This window comes from Callorhinus ursinus, unplaced genomic scaffold (assembly GCF_003265705.2).
Source record: "Callorhinus ursinus isolate GAN/ISIS: 27379988/994484 unplaced genomic scaffold, GSC_fseal_2.0 scaffold8, whole genome shotgun sequence".
In the NCBI taxonomy this organism is placed as follows: domain Eukaryota; kingdom Metazoa; phylum Chordata; class Mammalia; order Carnivora; family Otariidae; genus Callorhinus; species Callorhinus ursinus.
Window position 1 is genome coordinate 63,876,033 of NW_027397070.1, and position 8,514 is coordinate 63,884,546.

An 8,514-nucleotide genomic window follows, 5' to 3' on the forward strand; every position below is an offset into this window, starting at 1 on the left:
CTCTCGGGCAGCGTTTTGCTCAGGTCACTGGGAGATCTGAGCTCTGGTCGCATCCCAGTTGCACCATGTGGCTCCCAGCCAGTCACTTCCACATTCTGGGCCAAGCTGCACAGATGTTGCTAAGTTGCCAGCCATACAGCCAGCCCATTAGCTCTGCCCTAAGTCCCAGGGCCGGCTGAGGGAAGACGGGCTTGCCGTGGAGGTGACGGTCCATGCCGCAGCTTCCAGCATTCCCCAGCCCTTGGAAGTTGACAAACGCTCACAGTGGAGGAGGTAACAAAGGTGCACGGCTGCCCTCTGCATTTGTTGGTCTATGAATTGTATGTTCTCCTGACCAAATGGAGGTCACTGATGTTGGGAACCCAAGACAGACACGGGGAGGCTGGAGGGAGGGACAGATTTATATGGATTCATGAGGCCTCCACACCCCACCAATCAGGCCTCCATGGCAAAAGGGGGTAAGTAGGGTGATGAGCCACAGTCCATAATCCTTGCGGAGCCTTGCCTGGCTCCTCTGGACCCCTTACTTTGGTTGGGGGCACCAGGTATGATCTCTAGGAGGAAAGATGTAGTCTGTCCCCAAAGGTGACTGTGTTCTCAAGAGGCCTCCATGCCCCACTTCCTGCACGCGCCCCGTGAGGCCAGCTGGAAAGGGTACTCTCACTGCCATTGTAGGCCGTGGGCTCTTGTATGTGAGCGTATGGCTGGCCTGCCCCTCCCTCCCTCCTTCCTTCCTTCCTTCCTTCCTTCCTTCCTTCCTTCCTTCCTTCCTTCCTTCCTTCCTTCCTTCCAAGATTTTATTTATTTTACAGAGAGAGAGAGAGAGAGAGAATGTGAGCAGGGGGAGGGGCAGGGGGAGAGGGAAAGAATCTCAAGCGGAGTCTGCGCTAAGCGCAGAGCCTGACACAAGGCTTAGTCTCACAACTCTGAGATCATGATTTGAGCAGAAACCAAGAGTCAGATGCTGAACCGACTGACTCATCCAGGCGCCCCTGGCTTGCTCTTTCTGCCAAATGCTGTCACTGGGGTTCATTTATCTTTTATCCTGAATGCCTGGCACAAGCCTGGCGCCTAGTAGGGAATCAAGCCGTGTTTGGCAAATAGACAAACACAAAATCTACTTGGACTTCCCTTGTGTATTGCCAGCCAGCCGCGAAGAAACAGCTGCCTATGTTATCTCCCTGACCTTGAATCCAGCTTGCAACAAAGTCCACCCACCTGCCCCACTGCCCAGTGGAAACCCAGCCGCCATTTTGTAGCTAATTCTTAGACATTCTCTGTCGGTTGAGAAGGACAGTAGCTGAGTTAGCTGAGTTAGAAGAGTCCTAACCACCTCCCCAACCAGGTCCAGGGGAAGGGATTTACTATCCTCAGGGTTTATTTTTCTTCTTGCTCTTACCATTACTGCTGATAACAGTTATCACTTACAAAGGCTCAGAGAGGTTAGGGGACTTGCCCACGCTCTCTCGGGTAATGAGCAGCCTCATCCTTTCTGGTGTCTCCAGCATAGACACTGCTGACCAATACTACCCCTGCCCCTTGCCAATCAGCCCTTGTCCCTTGGTTCCTCTGCCATCTTCAGAGAAGACTCTACCTCTCTGTCTTTAACTTCTTGTAATATTTCTTCTCGGTCCTCTTTTCTGGCACTGGGTTATCTTCTATCTCCATCCGGGGGCACTCTGAGCAGTCGAGGATTGTTTTTCTGGGCACCTTGCCATCCTGATGACCTGAGCCGCCATTGCCTTCAGCCTGGTTGGTCCCTTATTATCTTGGCCCTGAACTCGTAGTTGCCTCCCGCGCAATGTCCTTGGGGAGATCCATCATCCTTGCAGTCTCTGTATCTGAAAGCTCCGTTGTCATCTTCCCACCAAAATCTGTCCCCTTCTTCACCTCCCAGACAGTGCTGTTAGCTAAAAGCTTTCCTCCCTTTACTCAGACCAGTGGGGACGGGGGCAGGCAGGGCCAGGACTTGAATCCAAGTTCATTTGAGTCCAGAGTTCAAGCTCTTAATGCCTCTACGAGAGGGGCAAATACATCATTATGAGAGTATTAGTTGTTTTTTGTAAACAACAGATCTCTATACATAAACTTTTTGAAGACTTTCCATCACTTGGCCACTTTCCACCACTTGGCTTCCCCTACAATCATGCCGCGGTGTCCGCACTGATGTTCTCCAAGGCTGCTACAAAGAGAAGCCTCGTGTTTAAAGCATAACGTTGAGTCACACAGTGCTTGCACCCTGGTATTAAGTTGAGTCACGCCGAGTTTTATGTTTCCGAAGCACTGAGAAGCATCTCGGTTGGCATTTCCCACCCTTGGGGCCACTCTCAGAGCCTCCAGCCTCCTGAGCTGGGGATTCTTCCTGCCTTGCATTTATAGATTCCCCAAATATATATTTTAGCATCTAGACCCTGTCCTGAGCTCTGGGGATACGGTGGAGAATAAGACACACGAGGTCCTTGCCCTCCTGAGGTGACATACAAGTAGAGGAAGCACAATTACAGGGAAGGGTCATTTCAGAGTGTGACGGCGTTTGAAAAGAAGAGGGTCTGTATGATGCGATGACGAAGGCAGGGTGCAGTGTTAGCTGGAGTGGTCAGGGAAGGCCTCCTCAAGGAGGCGATATCCAAAGGACGAAAAGGAGCCACTGTGTGAAGAGATGGGAGTGGAGCAAGTAAGTACAAAGGCCCTGAGGAGGCCTTTGTGGCCAAGCAGAGTGAATGAGGGCAGTGGGATTGGGAGGTGAGGTCAGAAGGAGCAGGCAGGAGCCAGATCACTCTGGGCCTTGAAAGCCATGTGAGACAGTCTGAATTTTGTTCTAGGTCAATGGGCATTCATCTTATTGGGTATGCCATGGATGCAAGGCTCTGGTCACTCTTTACTTGAGCCATTTCTCGGGGTTGTGTTTGCAGAGAGCAAGCTTGAGACATGTAGTAATGTCCCCTTCCTGACAGAGAACAGATTTGTTTCCTGCCTGCTATAAAAGCTCAGAGTTTCTCTCCATTAATGCAAACCCATAGCATGTACAGGCATTCATCTAGGCCCATCCATGTCACCCTTGTGGGAATCGGGGCTAAGGGACCATCAGTGAGCCTGCCGGTACTTCCCACTGCTCTTGTTGTGAGTGATGAAGTCTGTTGTCTCTGACCCAAGAGTCTCATGTCTCCTGTCAGCGTCCATGAAACCAGCCTGATTTGTCAGCTTTCAACCCAGTGAGATCTCAGCCCCTTCCTAGTTCTTGACAGGATGGCTTTTGACACTTGCGAAGACAGGGCATGGGTGGAGAGGATGAAAGAAAACCAGTCAGGAGGCTCTCGCAGTGGTCCAGATGAAAGCTGCTGGCGGGTCAGCTAGGAGCCAGCTGTGGAAATGGAGTAAAGTGGGCAGATTTGGGATTTCATTTGGAGGCAGAGTTGTAGGTCTTGCTGAAGGATGTAGGGGATGGAGGGAAGAGAGCAAGTAAAGGTAACCGCAGGTATGTGACCATGCACTGCGTGGCTAACGGGTGCCACTCGGTGAGATGGGAAGGCTGGTAGTGGAGCAGTTTGATGGCGTCTGGTTCAGCCATGTGAGGTCGATCCCTGAGAGACACACGGTGAGAGCATGAGGGTCTGGAGGTCGGCAAGAGTCCTGGGCTGGACGCGGGGACTGGGGATTGCCGGCATGCAGGTGCTGTGGAGAGCCGCGTGGGGGGCTATGGGCCCCTCCCCGCCAGGAGCTGAGTCCTGCGTGCATCCTGGTGGAACCTCCCATACTACCCCGAGTGGGACCCTGAAAGGGCCCCTCTGGTCCCCAGTCCTCCCTGAACTCCCAGCAGCCACCACTCTCTCTGGACCTGCCCTGAGGGATGGCACGTCGTAAACTAGAGAAAGTCTCCGGAGCCAACGGCCACCCTTCAGAATCCTTGAAATCTGGATTGAACCCCCTATTCTCAGTGTGGCAGGGGGCAAATGACTTGGCTTCTTTAAGCCCCATTTCTTAACTCCGTAGAACAAGAATGACAGTACCCACCTCTTAGGTTGTCCTGTAGATTGAACGTGATACTTCCTGCGAAGCATTCTGCACGGTACCCGACGCATGGTAAGCACTCAGCAACATTGGCTGCTGTGTCTATCCCTTCCTTTCATTCAGGGGCTACTTGCAGGGTGTGGAACTCTGGGCCGGGCCCCGGTCTAGGCTCTGCAGACACAGCAGTGAACAAAACAGGAAAGGGGAGCTCACATTCTCATGGAGGGGGGTGTAGACTGTGAAAAACTCATGGAATGGAGAACAGAAAAGCAGGGCTTGGTGGGGCCTGTGCTGTGCCACCCAGATGTCCCTGCAGAACGACAACCTGCGTCCCCCGCCACCTTTCCCCACCCTGCAGGGAGCGTGGGCTGCCAGTGGCTCTCAGCTGAGTCTCTCTCTGTGCTAAGAGTCCTCATTCAGGCTCATACTCGCTTCCCAAGGGTATCTGCATCCAGTGACTGGTCGATGTGGGGGTGTAGAGGCTGTGGCTTAATTGGGATCAGTTCTGAACTGGTTTTGAGGCCTTTGTTGTGCAGTGGAGTCTGAAAGTTTTAGTTGGATGGATGGATGGACAGACGGACGGACAGATGGACGGATGCCTGGGGCTTGCTGTATTTAACCTATTCACCTGAAATCCACTCTCTTTGATCCTCCCTGTTGACATGAAGCAAACCTGCTCTCTGCCCATGGTACTGTGTGGTCCGCAGCGATATTCTGCCACTGGCCAACCTTTTCCCCATTAGCTGTTTGAGGAAGAGCACGACCATGTGGAGCGTGCATTAGCTCTGGACTCAGAAAGACCTCAGTCCAAGCTTGACTCAGCCATCCTGCTGTAGAGGATCTGCTGTGCATATTGAATTTCTTTAAGAAATTATGTTAGGTGCTTGCCTAATGCAAGACACCTGGTCCATGGCCACTGAAAGTCATTTCCCTCCTCTCCTTCCCTCTCTCCCGATTTCTTCTGTCATTCCTTCCTGAGTTTCCATCCAGAGAACAGCAGCCACTAAAAAGAAAAACTATCATGTCTCTGCATCCCGCTTCTTTGTGAAGACATTGTGGGTAAGCTTAGGTTGAAGTTTAATTTTAGAAAGGATAATCAGAAGTGGAGTCAGAAATTAGAAAAATAGGGGACTCAGAGCCACTATCCATAACATAGAAGCAGTTGCTGGTGCTGAGCTACCTGGTGGATGAGGTGAAAAGGGGAATGTGATCAGTTGCACAGCTCTCATGATCAGAAAAGGAAGAACCCACCAGTCATCCCAGGAGATCAGAAATGGAGCATTTTACACGCAACAGAAGAAATTAAACCACACGTCCTTCTAAATTTCTTCAGTTGAAAGAATTTTGGAATGCTCTGCTTGCCTGTTCCTAGTAGAATTTCTACATAAAACTAGACCGAGTCAGGGGGGAGGGAAAGTTGGAAAGAAGGGAAGTAGAGGCTATGAAAACATTATTATTATTACACATAGCAATAGGGCTTAAACTAACATCTCTGATCTGCTGTGCCTCTTGTGGAGAAATGAAATGCATATGCACACTGGCCGGAAAAATGCTCCCGCCTAATTGCCAGTGGATGAAGCACTTTATTTATAGACATCCAGAAGGAAATTTGGCTCCCTGCTCTATAATACGGCAGGGAACGGGGCCAGGTAGCTGCTGGCTCCAGAACATTCTGTGTCCCATACGGCAAGAATGTGGAACCACTTTCCATGTAAACACAGTGGGTTCTTCTCTTTTCTTTCTTATGCTTTTTTTTTTTCTTTTTAATTTTAGAGCTCTTTGAAGAAGAACGCACTTAACCATGAATGCAAGGGGTTGGTCACCCCCCTCCGTGCGGCAGCAGGGACTGACCGCCAGAGCTGACTTCTCTTCCTCATGTTCTAATTAGCTCCCAAGGAAATGGGGAGGATGGGGGTGCGCCCAGCTCCCAGATTCAGGAGACAGTGCCCGAAGGCAGTCTGACATTCTCAGCCCCCACGTGAGGACTGGGGACACTGCAGAGAATCTAGTAATGGCTCAATCCATGGGCCCTTCATAGCAGGGAGGTCCCCTAGGAGGGAAACCTTTCCTCCTCTGCACTCAAGGGCGGGTCAGGGGAAGCCAGGGAGAGCTGCAGAATGCGGGCTGGGGTGGGCTCTGTTCCAAGACAGAATGGGAGCTGGGATTTGGGCTGCCGCTCAGGTTCCTCAAAGGGTGCTTCAGTCCAAGGAGAGAGGCCCCGAGCAGAGCAGGCCCAAGGGTGATAACAGAACACACAGACAGTGCCTTACAGCATCCAGAATGCTCTGGGCTACTGTCTGTCGTGCGTGTCTGGTTGGCCAACACTGATTGTGCACCTGCTGTGTACCAGGTACGACGCACGATGGACGGGCTTCCGGGGGGACAGAAGCAATTGACACCCGCTGGCTCCCCCTGCAAACGAGAGCCGCAGGCCCATGAGTTTGCAGTCTCCACGCCCCCACTGTGGCCCGGGCCCCCGCCTTCTGCCCGTCACCTGGTGTCCGCAGCGGCCTCAGGACTGGTCTGGTGGCAGCCAGTGGTGCTCCTGCGGATCATTCTCCATGAGGACCTGGGTGGATCCTTTTTAAAGTCACTCAGATCAGGTCACTTAAAAGTAAGTCGAAACTACACCAGGTAAGTGAACGGGTAGAATGTCATCCACATAAAACCTTCCAAGAGCCTGGTGACGGTGACTTTATGTGTCAGTTTGGCTGGGCTCCAGCACACGGTTATGATTCAGACACGAATCTGGGTGTTGCTGCGAAGGTCTTTAGTAGATGTGGTGAACATCCACCAAGAGACTTCGCACCTGCTCTTTCCTCTGCTGGGCACACCCTTCCTCCAGATGTCTACACTCTTGCTTCTTCTTACTTTAACTTCTTCCTCTGTCTCTGCTAAAATGTCACCTTCCCTGACCACCTGAACACTCTGTCCTGTCACTCCTATATCCCGCTCTCTTCCCCCGCCCCCAGCCCTTGAACTGAGTACCATCTAATGGAATACCTACGTCCTGGCATTTTTCTCTTTGTTTTCTTCCTCCTTGCTTGAGAAGGGAAGCTACCTGAGGGCAAAGGCTTTAGTTTGTTTCGATGACTGCTGTATCCACAGCACCTGGCTCTGTCTGGCACATAGATGCTTACTTATCTTGGGCGGCTCAGGCCGCCATCACAAAGTCCCACAGACTGGGTGACTTAAACCACAGAAATGTACTTTCTCACAGTTCTAGAGGCTGGCAGTCCAAGATCAAGGTTCCGACAGTTTCTGTTTCTGGTGACAGCCCTCTTCCTAGCTTGCAGATGGCCACCTCTTCACTTACCTTTACTCACCCCCATCAAGGCCCTCTATCTCTAAGTGCCATCACCTTGAGGGGTTAAGGCTATAACTAAGAATTTGGGGAGGGGACCCGGTTCAGCCCATAACAGTGCCCAACAAATGCCTGTTGAATGAATGAAGGGGCAAAGTGAGTCGTGTGATCACGGTTCAGAGGACCCTAATGCGCCCAAAAAGTTCAAGAAGTTTCTAGAAGAGAGGACTCCTGAGTTGAACCTACAAAGCCACTCTGTGCTGATGGGCCTTCTATCACAATTCTTTCCACCTCACAAATCAGAAAATCAAGGCTCAGTGATGTTTAGCAATTCACCCAGCGCTGGAACTGAGGACCAGGAAGCCTGCTGTGGGTGTATCAGTGGGGGTCAGTCAGGAGACTGAAACCACACTGGGTATTTTGTTGCCCAGGGGTTGACCAGGTATACAGTTGTTACCTGGGCAATGAAAGGGTAAAAAGAGCATCAGAACTTTGTAGGGATAGCTGCTATAGGAAGTAGCTACCACCTGCCCGGAATGAAGGCAAGACTTTGGAATTACTATACGGACCCCAGGGCCCTGGGCCCCGGCCCCAGAGGAGTCTGTGGGGAGGGGCGGCACAATGAAGGGGTTGTGTGAGGACCGGGAAAACAGCAAACCGGATGTAGATGATCCTGTGGACAAGCAGAGATACAGGGGGTGCTCGCGGGAGGAGGCTCTAGGAAGAGGGGGCCCTGCCGGCGCGTGGTGGCCTTGTCCAGTCTCTTTGGGGAGAAGGGCATCAGTGAGGTAAACAACAGGGTCTGCCACACTTCAAAAAATCAGAAACAAGGGATGCCTGGGTGGCTCAGTCGGTTGAGCATCCAATTCTTGATTTTGGCTCAGGGCATGATCTCAGGGTCTTGGGATTGAGCCTCATGTCAGGCTTTTCGCTCAGCAGGGCGTCTGCTTGAGATTCTCTCTCCCTCTCCTTCTGCCCCACCCCCTGCTCGCTCGCTCTCTCTCTCTCTCTGAAATAAATAAATACATATTTTAAAAATCAGAAATAATAAGAAAATTGTTTCCATTTGAGACAAATATCAAGTGTAATTTATATGATCAAACTTAGCGCTCTTTTCTATATTAAAAATCGCATGAAAGGAGGAAAAAAACTTTGCTGAAATTCTAGCAAGCACTTTCCATGATCATCCAAATGATATTTTT

At 51.3% G+C, this 8,514-nt stretch overlaps 1 long non-coding RNA gene across 1 annotated transcript in view; it reads left to right on the plus strand.

Annotated features, from left to right (window-relative positions):
* The window catches only part of LOC141373193 (uncharacterized), a 37,888-nt gene extending 33,847 nt beyond the window's left edge, over positions 1-4,041 (plus strand). The window contains exon 4 of the long non-coding RNA XR_012378902.1: positions 3,991-4,041. This is a non-coding gene — a long non-coding RNA (uncharacterized lncRNA). The remainder of the gene's footprint in view (positions 1-3,990) is intronic.
* Positions 4,042-8,514: the final 4,473 nt, after the last annotated feature.